General features: G+C 45.7%; 1 protein-coding gene across 6 annotated transcripts in view; it reads right to left on the bottom strand.

Moving 5' to 3' along the window:
* Nucleotides 1-12,784, bottom strand: part of SLC4A1AP (solute carrier family 4 member 1 adaptor protein) — a 109,889-nt gene that overhangs the window by 58,033 nt on the left and 39,072 nt on the right. For 2 of the 6 annotated variants that reach the window (XR_012379663.1, XR_012379659.1), the window contains exon 15: nt 8,373-10,822. The exons of the other annotated variants lie outside the window; for them this stretch is intronic. The gene's annotated coding sequence lies outside the window, so the exon portion shown is untranslated. The remainder of the gene's footprint in view (nt 1-8,372; nt 10,823-12,784) is intronic. 6 annotated transcript variants of the gene reach the window in all.

The raw sequence follows: 12,784 nt of genomic DNA, 5'->3' as shown, positions 1-12,784 counted from the left end.
ATGGAAGGAGGACCAGCCCCGGTCTGCAGGCAGAGTTTTTGCTACTGTTCAACCCCTCTGGAGACAGTGGTCCAGGTGGAGAGAAGCCTGCCCTGCTGGCCTTTCTGCAGGCACCGGGCTTTGAAAGTCTCACAAAGGTGGGGATGGTGCCTGGGGCAGGGGTGGTGGAGGGGTCATGCAGTCTGGCAGAGGGAGGCTGACCTTGAAGGTTGTTGCTCCTAGAATGACCTCTGATTGGATTGCCTAGGAAGACACAAGGCCTCCAGGCAGCTTCCTGGGTAAGAGGGCAAGGTGCTTGCAACCCAGAGGCCAGGAGCAACGCGGGCAGGCTCTTGGGGGAGAGGGCAGAAATGGAGGGGCTGGTGTGGGAAAAAACAGAGGGGGAGGGGAGGGGGAAAAAAGAGCGGGGGTTAAGGGAAAGGTAGTGGGTGGAGGAGGAGGCTGGAGGCAGTGGGAGAAAGTGGAAGATCAAAGTCAGGGATGGGAGATTGTGGGGGAGAAGGAAGGAGGAGGCAGATGAGAAGGAACCAGCAGAGAGACAAGCGGGGCCCCAGGCCAGAGAGGGCAGCCCCGCCCTCCCATCCCGAGTGTGACTATTTACTGAGCAGTCCTCCTTCCTCAGCAGAAATGCAGCCTCGGCCTTTCTGGCCTTTTCTGGCCTTTTCTGGCCTGACTGCATCCACACACGCCTCCCACGCACTAGTCAGGCAGCCGCTGGGGAGGACTCGGCAGGAGCCTCAAATGCCACCTACTCCCCAGCCTCTCTCCCAGTTGATGCTTCTATTTTAAGCACCACATTATTTCCTGCTGTGATTTTTTCAGCCTTCTAATTCGGGCTCTGAGGTAAGCCGTGACATCCGCTCCGGCTCCCGCAGCCTGCCCCTCCCGCCCCCTGGAAGCAGCGACGCGACCCTTCCTGGGGTGGCCACCCCTGCACCCCGCGCTGCACAGCACCCCGGAGACTTCAGGGAGTCACTCCACCACCAGGGCCCCAAAGGAGGCTTTCGGAGGAGGGCTTTCCACCCCGTCCTCCCCACACCGTGCCCGATGAAAAGCTACCTAGAATATATTTCTGGGCAAGGATTTAGAAAAAATGGCAGGGACCAGGTATAAATTATACCAGTGTCCCTGTAGATGCTTCAGAATTAGTGGTTTTCCACTCTTTTTTGGACAAAGGCCCCTTTGAGAATCTGATGGAAGCTATGTACCCTTCCCCCAGAAAGTGTCCATATGCAACCCCCCACACACAAACAGACCCTGCAATTGTGCTTATAATGTCAGGCTTGTGCGTGCAACCCTAGGAGTCTGAGGACCCCAGGTCAAAAGCCCCAGCTCAGGGGCCCCGAGTATCCCAAAAATCAGCTCCTCTTGCCAGTTTCCTCCCAGACTCACTGTTCCCTTCTTCCTTTCCTCTCCCCTCCCTTGTGACCTGCCTCTTTATAGTCAATCAATTGTATTTTTTTAAAGATTTTATTATTTATTTGAGAGAGAGAGAGAATGAGAGATAGCACGAGAGGGAAGAGGGTCAGAGGGAGAAGCAGACTCCCCGCTGAGCGGGGAGCCCGATGCGGGACTCGATCCCGGGACTCCAGGATCATGACCTGAGCCGAAGGCAGTTGCTTAACCAACTGAGCCACCCAGGCGCCCTCAATGTATGTTTTTAAAAGTGGCTTTGTATCTGCAAGGATTTCACCCCCAAATGGCCACGGGAGGTCAGTTTGTAAAGCGCTTACTTGGGATAGGGGGCATCCCTCTGGTCTCCAGTCTAGTTCATTCCCTGGGTCCTGCCTAACTGGTGGTGGAAAGGACATCGCACTTGGACTTGAGGAGACTTGCATTGGAATCCAACACTTAGTAGTTTTGGTGCCTTGACCTCCCTGAGCCTCCACTTCATTTGCACAACGGGAACTCTATTAATAAAGCTTCCCTCACAGGACTACATGAGGCAGTGCAAAGGGACGCAGTTCTCAAAGGGATTTCTCTGTCAAGGGAGGGGTCAATTTACTTCTCACTCAATCACTCAGACCTTGTCTGCTGCCCCGCAGAGTAGGCAGCACCCAATAAAGTTTTTGTTTTTGTTTTTTTAATGCTGATAGGAAAAATGAGTCCAAAATAAGGAAGTGACGTGAGCTGAGATATCTTCAGAATGATGAGTGAGAAGTCAAGAGCCCATCCCCAAGCAAACAGAGCAGCTACCATGGAAATCAGCCTTTGAAATCTGGCTGCTTTTGATTCAGGATCTCCCCTCTTCCCATGGGGCTTAAAAGGGATCCTCAATCTCTTCCTCTCCGTTGAAGCCTTCCCTACCACCTGCAGACACGCCTCCCTCCCCCCATCCCTGTTCCCTAAGCCGCCCTCTGCTTGTGGTCTTAGTTCTTCCTCCCTGCCCTGTGAGATGTCTCTAGAGTGCCAGAGTCACCTCTACTTCCTAAATATGCATTCTCAGCGTGACGTCCTCCTCATTGTCCAGTTCGGGGACCTTTTCTCAGTCCCTGCTCTCTCGACTTCTGGACATGTTTTCTGACACTATAGAGGGCTCTTCTCAAGCTCTCTTCTCATGAGCTCCTAGAGCTATACCCCAACTTGGCTCTCTTCCCGCCTCTCTGATTGCTCCTTCTCTTTGCTGGCTCTCTTCCTCCTCTGCGCCTTTTAAAGGGTGGCTATGCCCAGGGTTCATCACGTTGCCATCAGTTCCCCATCCTGTGTCCTCTGCCCTTTGGTGACACCGATCCTGGTGGTTTCAGCTATCTCCTCTAGGCTACCAGCTCTGACCTCTCTGAGTTCCAGTCCCAGTTTCAACTGCCCGTTGGGACAGTAAATGTAAGCCCTGTTGTCATCTAGAAATGAGTTCTTCATCTTCCCCAAGTCAGCCTTCCCTCCTGGCTTCCCTTTTCTGTTTGGGGCATGACATTTCCCTGGTCACCCAGGCACAAAGGTGCCATCAACTTTGACTCTTCTGCCCTCTCCGCCCACCTCCATGCCAGCACCAAATCCTGTCCATCCCCCCTTGGGCTCTCCCTGGCACCCACCCTTCCTTCCCTTTCCCATCTCCATTCACCTAAACCTAGCTCTCAGCTCTGATGGCTGTAGTAGCTTCCTGGCTAGTTTTTCTACCCATAGTCTCTCTGTTCTTTAAAACAGGTTACCTTGGGAGTCAGACCCATCTCCATTAGAGCTTTCTCAGCCATCTGAACTGCTTTAGCTCATCTTGCCTGTTCTAGTCACTTCAGCCAGTACATCTTATCTTGTCAGGTAATATCGCTCCTATTGTTATTTAGTGTTTCACATTTTTTACCTAAATGGGAAGACCCTAGAGCTCTTTCTTAGCCCCTGACCTGAGCTTGCCCAGGACCAGCCGGGACCCCTGGTGTTGCACCCTGGCATTCAATATAAGTGCTTCTGATTCCTCGTTGTCTCACCTATTTGGTCTGGCTCACTTCAGACCTCTTCTTTATTAAACAAGGAAGGCCCTTCACCATAAAGCACAGAACCCAAATTCCAATGCCTAGAAGGGCCAGCAGGTCATGAAATGGGTGAGGTAGGCCAAGTATACAATGATAGGGTGATGGGAGATGGCATCTAGATCCCATGTCCCCAGTTAGAGGGGTTGCTGCTACTCGGTCCTCCTTCATTGCCACTGGGCCAGGTATAATTAGATTTTCCAGCTTTTCAAAAGAAACAAATTTGGATTTTTACGGGAAATTTCCCAACTTTTAAAACACTGCGTAAGCCAAACAAAACATGACTGCAGGGTAATTCAGCCTGTAGGTAACCCCGGACATAAAGGTTTCCTGCTTTGTAATTATTCTCGACATGGCAGCAATACTTTGGACTGGAGGTTTCTAGTTACAGTTGTGTCAGTAACAAGCTGTGTACCTTTGGGCCTCAGTTTCCTCATCTGTACACGAAGGATCCTATTAAATGATCCCCAAAGCCTTTTCAACTTGGTAATTCTGTGGCTCCTCAGCTTATCCTAAATGGTGGGGAAAATGCTGTTTAATTGAATCGTCTGGTTACTGAGATTTACCATAAAAACACACTGAACATAGATTACCACATTTCAAAGAACTAGAATACAATAAGGCACTGGTTAACTGAAATTCTCCAAGGTTAACTGGAAAATCCCCTTTTCATCAAGCTTATTGTTTAAAGACTTTCTGAAGTACCAGAGTTCAGTTTCCTGCCTTTCTAAGCACAGGAGATGCAGCAGTGCTGGGAACTGATGAGTCAATGTCTGGGGATGGCTCTGCCACCTGGGCTAACAGGGGTGGCCACAGGGCAGGCCAGGAGCTGCTCGTGGTCTGGGACCCCTGGCTGAGGCCAGAAGATAACTACACTGGGGCCTCACCAGCCTCTTTGCAAGACTTGGACCCTTGGGTTTAACATCCATGTTGGGAGCCTAACTAACCTCACCCAGAAGCTGGGAATTAGTTGAAAACCCACCCTGTCCAGAATAAGTGTTGAGGCTGAGTGTCATGACACCGCCCAGAGCTCCTTCCCACCAAAAAGAGTGAGCTTTGCAGCCCAACACATCTTAGTTGGAATCTAGACTCTTCCACTTTTTAGCTGTGTGACTTTAGGCCAATACCCTAACCTTTCTGAGCCTCAGTTTCCTCATCTGTAAATTGGAGGTAACAATGCTCTCTCTCATAAACTTGTTACGAACACTGGTGAAACAGTGTCTGCCAAGTGGCTCCCATGGTGTCTGGAGTTTAGTAAGTGCTACATAAATGGAAATCATTATTCTATTAGGAAGTAACGTCTTTTATCATTTAAAATCCAGTCTGATTCTTTAGTTTTTTTCCTAGGAGTGTTAGAAAGTAAATACCAGTCATCTACTTTCTACAATAGACACTTAAGAAACCAAATGTTTACAAAATTAGATGTTGTCTCCAGCTCCCCTGTCCGTTCCATCCTACCCTATCATCTTGAAATAGAGACACCAGCCTTACAATCAGAACCAACATCTCCATTTTGCAACTGCCATACTAATCGACTCAGTCAAGAATCATCAATGGATGGAAAAGTTTGGTGAGGGCAGAGTATTCACAGGCTTAAAATATCTCCCCTTAAATTACTTATTAATTATAAAGGGAGATTCAAAGAGCTGGGACAAATAATCCTAAAATTTGTATGGAACCAGAAAAGACCCCAAATAGCCAAAGGAATGTTGAAAAAGAAAAACAAAGCTGGAAATATTACAATTCTGGACTTCAAACTCTATTACAAAGCTGTAATCATCAAGACAGTATGGTACTGGCACAAAAACAGACACATAGATCAATGGAACAGAATAGAGAGCCCAGAAATGGACCTTCAACTCTATCGTCAACTAATCTTCAACAAAGCAGGAAAGAATGTCCAATGGAAAAAAAGACAGTCTCTTCAACAAATGGTGTTGGGAAAATTGGACAGCCACATGCAGAAGAATGAAACTGGACCATTTCCTTACACCACACACAAAAATAGACTCCAAATGGTTGAAAGCCCTAAATGTGAGACAGGAATCCATCAAAATCCTAGAGGAGAACACAGGCAGCAACCTCTTCCACCTCAGCTGCAGCAACTTCTTCCTAGAAACATCACCAAAGGCAAGGGAAGCAAGGACAAAATTGAACTACTGGGACTTCATCAAGATAAAAAGCTTTTGCAGAGCAAAGGAAACAGTCAACAAAACCAAAAGACAACCGACAGAATGGGAGAAGATATTTGCAAATGACATATCAGATAAAGGGCTAGTATCCAAAATCTATAAAGAACTTATCAAACTCAACACCCAAAGAACAAATAATCCAATCAAGAAATGGGCAGAAGACATGAACAGACATTTCTACAAAGAAGACATCCAAATGGCCAACAGACATATGAAAAAGTGCTCAACATCACTCGGCATCAGGGAAATCCAAATCAAAACCTCCATGAGATACCACCTCACACCAGTCAGAATGGCCAAAATAACAAGTCAGGAAATGCCAAATGTTGGTGAGGATGCAGAGAAAAGGGGAACCCTCTTACTCTGTTAGTGGAAATGCAAGCTGGTGCAGCGACTCTGGAAAACAGTGTGGAAGTTCCTCAAAAAGTTAAAAATAGAGCTACCCTTTGACCTGGCAATTGCACTACTAGGGATTTGCCCCAAAGATACAAATGTAGTGATCCAAAGGGGCACCTGCACCCCAATGTGTATAAGCAGCAATGTCCACAATAGCGAAACTATGGAAAGAGCCCAGATGGCAACCCAGATGTCCACTGGCAGATGAATGGATAAAGATGTGGTATATATGTATGATGGAATATTACTCAGCCATCAAAAAAGTGCAATCTTGCCATTTGCAACTACATGGATGGAACTAGAGGGTACTGTGCTAAGTGAAATGAGTCAGTCAGAGAACGACAATTATCATTGTCTCACTCATATGTGGAATTTAAGAAACAAGGCAGAGGATCATAGGGGAAGAGAGGGAAAAATAAAGCAAGATGAAATCAGAGAGGGAGACAAACGATAAGAGACTCCTAATCATAGGAAACAGAGTAGCTGGAGGGGAGAGGGTGGGGGGATAGGATGACTCGGTGGTGGACATTAAGGAGGGCACGTGATGTAATGAGCACTGGGTGCTATATAAGACTGATGCATCACTGACCTCTACCGATGAAACTAACAATACTCTATATTTTAATTAATTGAATTTAAATTAAAAAATAGAAAAAAATTATTAGGGGAGAAAAACAGTAACTTTACAGTGGAGAAACCTGGCAGACACTTCCTTAGCCAAGTGTTTGAAGTTAATGTCACCAATCCTGGAACAAGCAGATATCATGTGGTTCCTGATAGGATGCAGGGGACACGGCATCACTTCTCTGAGACTCCTGTCCACAAACGCCTAACCTGAATCTAATCATGAGCAGACATCAGACTAGACCAAGCTGAGAGATATTCTACAAAATGACTGGTTTATACTCTGGAAAAATATCAATGTCATGAAAGAGAAAGGCTGAACAACTATTCTGAATTAAAAACAAAAGGGATATGATAGTTAAAAGGAATGTGTGATCCCGGGTTGGATCCTGGACCAAAAAAGTTTGTTATAAAGAACATTATTGGAACAACTGGATAAATTTAATATGGATTATATATTAGGTAGTGGTATCATACTGATGTAAATTCCCTGATTTTGATTTTGTATAAAACAATATCCTTGTTCTTAAGAAATTCACACATAACTATTTAAGGGTAAAGATGTATATATAATGTCTGCAACTCACTCTAAAATCATTCAAAAAAAGAAAATCAGCATAAACGTGGAAAAATACAAGCCAGGAGAGAGAATATTAAAACAAATACAGCAAAATGCTTACATCTGGTGAACTTGAGTAGAGAGTACACAGGAGTTCTTTGTACTAGTCTTGTAGCTTTTTGGTCAGTTGAAATTATTTCAAAATAAAAAGTAAAAAAGAAAAAAAAGTCAGAGTCGGGGTGCCAGGCAAAGAGCCTCATGTGGTGAAGCATAAAAAGCCCTGAACTGGAGACAGTCCTGTGAACTGCAAGATACTTAACATCCCTAGACTCTGTCCCTTCACTCCAAAATGTACATAATAATACCACCTTTCTCTTAGGGTTGTCAAGAGGACTAAATGAGGTAGTTTATGAAAAAAATCTGGCACATGCCAACATATTATTCTCATATTCTACAAGTATATGCTGCTAAGGGTCCAGAAGTGATCAATACAAACAGAATTCTTGTCCTCACGCAGCTTATACCGTAGTCAAAAAGGTGGTAAATAAATAACTAAATGAACAGGCAGATGTAGAACTACAAACTGCCATAAATTTTGAGAGTAATGGAGTGTGGCAGGAGAGCTGGGGAACCCTACCACATATACAGTGGTCAGGGAAAGCCTTATTGAGGAAATGACATTTAAGCCAAGACTGAAGAACAAGGAGGGAGGGGTTGGCAGTCTAGGTGGTGCAAGCGGCAGGAGAAAAGGCCCTAAGGTGGGCAAGAACTCAGTGCATGCAAGGAACTGTGACATTCTCGCCTCTGCTACAGCATTTAGAACTCCTTGAATGCTCCTTGAGGGAAAGGGCAGCAGAGCACCTAGCAAAGACTGGACACTCTGTAAGTGTTTGCTGAGTGAACAAGGGAATGGGTATCCCTTGGTTTCAGTATCTGCCATGGGGAGATCTCCCCTCTCCCAGCCTTTAGCTGTACCACGTAGCAGAAAGGAAGCTTTCTTTTGAACTTGCAGCTCGGACATTTACCCCTCTGTGGGCAATTTGCTTAGATCACAGAGCTGGAAGGGACCCCCAAAATCTCATGCTCCCACCTCTAATGTTGGAAGGAGGAAGCAGAGGCCCAGGCTCAGGACAGACTTACCAGAACTCATGGACCCGGTTGGAGACCCACGTCTGGTGCCTTCCCCTGCCCTGCAGCCTGCCTTGTTTATTTGTTCAGCGAGTTTGTTTCAGCCATGGCACAGCCTGTTCTGATTCTGGAACATTTATGAGATGAGCCAAAAAATCACAGAAAAAATGGTCTGCTATTGGAGTTAAGGGGTGGGGCAGCCAGGGTGGGAGACAGGTTTCAGGCCAGCTCTGGGGCAGAGTTTTGGCTTGTCCTTTGCTGTCTTTTTCCCTTCTGCCCTTGGGAACCAAAGGGACGCTGGTGGGATTTCCTGCCTCAGTTTCTCCAGGACCATGACGTGGACAGACTAGAACATTCGACCATAAAATTTCCAATTCTCATCTCCACCCTCATTAGCTCCCTTCCAAAACTCAGCTTCCACCCACTAAGTTCATGCCACAGCCTGATCCATTCGATCAGCCCAAGGGTGGAGGAGGGACAGCAGCAGTGTGGGACTGTTCTGCCCCCTCTGCCTGCTGCAGCACCCTCTTTCTCTGCTTATGAACTCTTGCTTATCCTTCAAAACCCAGCGGTTATGGTCACCATCTCTAAAACGGACTCCCCAGGTAGTCGGCCGGCCACTCTCCAAATTTTAAAAAGCTCAACCAGGATAAACAGGATAGCTAAAATGCTGATTACTTCGCTTTTGTCTGACTGGGTACTTACTCGGTGTAGTAATGTCAGTTATTACCTTGTGTTGATCAAAAACATTTACTGGTTTGCAGTTACATAAATCATTAATTACGAAGAACTTAGAAGTAAATAATTAATAAATGCAGTTTTTTGGGTGACAACATAATTTATTTAAACTTTAATTAAGTCTAGGGTGGGAGAAGGGCTGGGGTAAGGATGACAAAAGGATTTCTGTGGTAAAAATGTGACTCTAAGGTCCTATGCAGCCCTTTTGACTCACATGGCTGCCTCATTTCCCCAAAAGGCCTGGTACATAGTGGGTACTCAGAAAGTATTTACTAAAGGTATGAGTGTGTGAGGATAATGATCCTCCCTGGCCCCTGGGGTCATTCCTCTTCTGCCCTTTTACTCTAGGCAGCTCCCCAAGAAGCAGAGTCTGGCCAGCTGTGGGAGGTGCTGTTCTCCTTCACTTCCAAGATTAGCTCAGACCTTAAACATCACAGCCCCGCGCCTGCTCCTCTCATGCCAAGGAAAACAGTGGATGTCAGAAGCCTCCTTAGGTATCTGGAAGAGAACAGCTCCTTCGGCTCCCTCCCTTCCTTGCATGAGGTCATTGAATCAGGATGACAAAGCAAACAGTGACATGTGTTGGGACTTGTTTTGCCCAGATTCCAAGCTTCTCCAGCCCCTCCCTCCTCCTAGTCTTCAGAATGGCAGACCTAGGTGTGGACAACTAAGTGAACTGAACTCAGTCCTTGGGATGCTAGGAAATGCATGCTAATTAGGAGGCATCCTCTGCAGCAGTAAAGAGAAAGTCCTGGGGGCACCTGGGTGGCTCAGTCAGTTAAGCGTCAGACTCTTGATTTTTGGCTCTGGTCATGATCTAGGGGTCATGGGATTGAGCCTGAGTGGTTGGGCTCCACGCTCAGTAGGGAGTCTGCGTGAGATTCTTTCCTTCTGCTCCTCCTCCCCACTCATGCACTCGGGCTCTCTCTCTCTCTCAAATAAATAAATAAATATTAAAGAAAGAGAGACAGAGACAGGAGGTCCTGGATAAACCTCAGTAAGACAGGGAATTAGGATATTAGCACCACTGGACATTTGCACAGGGGTTTCCCAGGCTTCCATGTGCTCCCATTTGTTCTCATTTGAGTTAAGGAGGGCTAGAATTCTTTTCCGACTTTGCAGAAAGAATGAGAAAACTGAAGCTCACTTAAGGTGAGCAACTTATTCAGGGTTACATGGCTCGAGGGTCACAGAGCCAGACTTGAAATGAATTTTGTGACTCTAGTTACATCTTCCCACCTCACAACAATTCCTTGAACTTGAGTCATTGGTACACCTGCTTCATGCCTCTTGGCTATTGCATACCACCATACTATTAATTACTTAACACTTTTCTTTAAATAAACTCACTTAAAAAATTGACTTCATTTTAAGCAACAATACATATGCATCCGTATATAAGTAATATATGTGTATATTTATATGTGTAACTGCTAAAATTAAACATTTTCATCCTCATCCTTTAAAGTCAACTCCCATAACACGAGGGATGCCAGTGCACTCTCTGAGAAACTGTCCAACTGTCCTACATCAAGTCTGCATTACTAAAGATGGATCTTCACAGACTGGCAGCCAAGTGGCTGCCCCTGCTGAAACAGCCAGCCAGTGGGATTGCTCAAGGATACCAACGAATCAAAAGTTACTGAATCGTGGAGGATAAGGGCAAGATCATGGAAGCCAACTCCCACGGCGCAGGGCCTTATACAACACACCCAGTCACAGTCCTGAAAATTAAAAGGGACACCATTCAGAGACATGAAGATGAATCAGATGTAGTCCTTGCTCTTAAAAACTCAGAACTGACAAACATAAGTAACTGAAAACTACAAATAAGCAAAGGATCTGGAATCAGAGAAACTCTAGACTTGGTTCCACCATGAACCTGGCATGATAACATCTCTTCTTGTTACCTTCTAAGACTAACAGGAGATTCAGATTTTTTAAATAGGCATAATATGTCGAAACATCAAGTTGTGTATCTTAATTATATACAATTTTTGTCGAATTGTACTTCAATAAAGATGGGGGGAAATGGGTGTGAAAAATTCTCTGTAAAAAACCATAAAGCTCTACAAATCAAAACCTCAGTGAAATACCACCTCACACCAGTCAGAATGGCTAAAATTAACAAGTCAGGAAATGATAGATGTTGGCGGGGATGTGGAGAAAGGGGAACCCCCCTGCACTTTTGGTGGGAATGCAAGCTGGTGCAGCCACTCTGGAAAACAGTGTGGAGGTTCCTCGAAAAGTTAAAAATAGAGCTACTCTATGACCCAGCAATTGCACTACTGGGTATTTACCCCAAAGATACAAATGTAGTGATCCAAAGGGGCACCTGCACCCTAATGTTTATAGCAGCAATGTCCACAATAGCCAAACTATGGAAAGAGCCTAGATGTCCATTGACAGAGGAATGCATAAAGAAGATGTGGTGTATATATACAATGGAATATTACTCAGCCATCAGAAAAACTGAAATCTTGCCATTTGCAATGACGTGGATGGAACTAGAGGGTATTATGGTAAATGAAATAAGTCAATCAGAGAAAAACAAGTATCATATGATCTCACTGATACGAGGAATTTGAGAAACAAGGCAGAGAATCATAGGGGAAGGGAGGGGAAAAATGAAACAAGACAAAACCAGAGAGGGAGACAAACCATGAGAGACTCTTAATCTTGGGAAACAAACTGAGGGTTGTTGGAGTGGAGGGGGGTGAGGGGGGATGGGGTGGCTGGGTGATGGAAATTGGGGAGGGTAAGTACTATGGTGAGCGCTATGAATTGTGTAAGACTGATGAATCACAGACCTGTACCCCTGAAACAAATAATACATTATATGTTACTAAAAAAATTAAAAAAAAAAAAAAACCATAAAGCTGGGGCACCTGGGTGGCTCAGTCGTTAAGCGTCTGCCTTCAGCTCAGGTCAAGATCTCAGGGTCCTGGGATCAAGCCCCACATCGGGCTCCCTGCTCCGCAGGAAGCCTGCTTCTCCCTCTCCCACTCCCCCTGTTTGTGTTCCCTCTCTCACTGTGTCTCTCTCTGTCAAATAAATAAAATCTTAAAAAAACAAACAAACCATAAAGCTGTAATATAGCGTGTAAGTACTAAATAGGCAATGCCCAAACTCCTCCATTGATATTTGCATTACTACTAGAGAATGACTTTCTCAAGGTGAAATGAAGCACCAGCAACAACAGGTTGGGAAGAGATTTAAAGGAGCACCATTTGGGTCTTACCAGCATCCCTGACTAACTTGCTGCTCTTGGGTCTTGGGCCCAGGAAGACACTGGTGAACCGAACCAGCTTGCTACCTATAACTCTTTCAGAATCCTTATTTTCTTTTCTGATTTGTACTCTTTCTTCTGCTTTGAAACATTTTCTTCTTGCTCTCAGCCCAGCATGCAAGTTGACTGCATCGTAATGGGCCTCTACTGCCCTCTTGTGGCCATTCTCTGACACCGCAGCATTGACTTTTGAAGGGGTGTGCGTGACAGCCTGAGGAAACCAGAGCCAAACCTCAAGATCAAGATTTTCCAGGGCCAGCAGAGTACTTAAAGCGCAAATTAAAGCCAGCTGCTGGAATCCAGAGCTCTTTGACGGGAAGGGGTAGTTCTGCCTGGTTTTGCCCCAAGTAGGACAGGAATCCAGGCCCTCTGCGTTAACCCTAATCAAATGGTCAGT

Source organism: Callorhinus ursinus, unplaced genomic scaffold (assembly GCF_003265705.2).
Source record: "Callorhinus ursinus isolate GAN/ISIS: 27379988/994484 unplaced genomic scaffold, GSC_fseal_2.0 scaffold10, whole genome shotgun sequence".
In the NCBI taxonomy this organism is placed as follows: Eukaryota; Metazoa; Chordata; class Mammalia; order Carnivora; family Otariidae; genus Callorhinus; species Callorhinus ursinus.
Note: the sequence above shows the minus strand (reverse complement) of the source record. Positions and strands in the feature narration are given on the sequence as shown.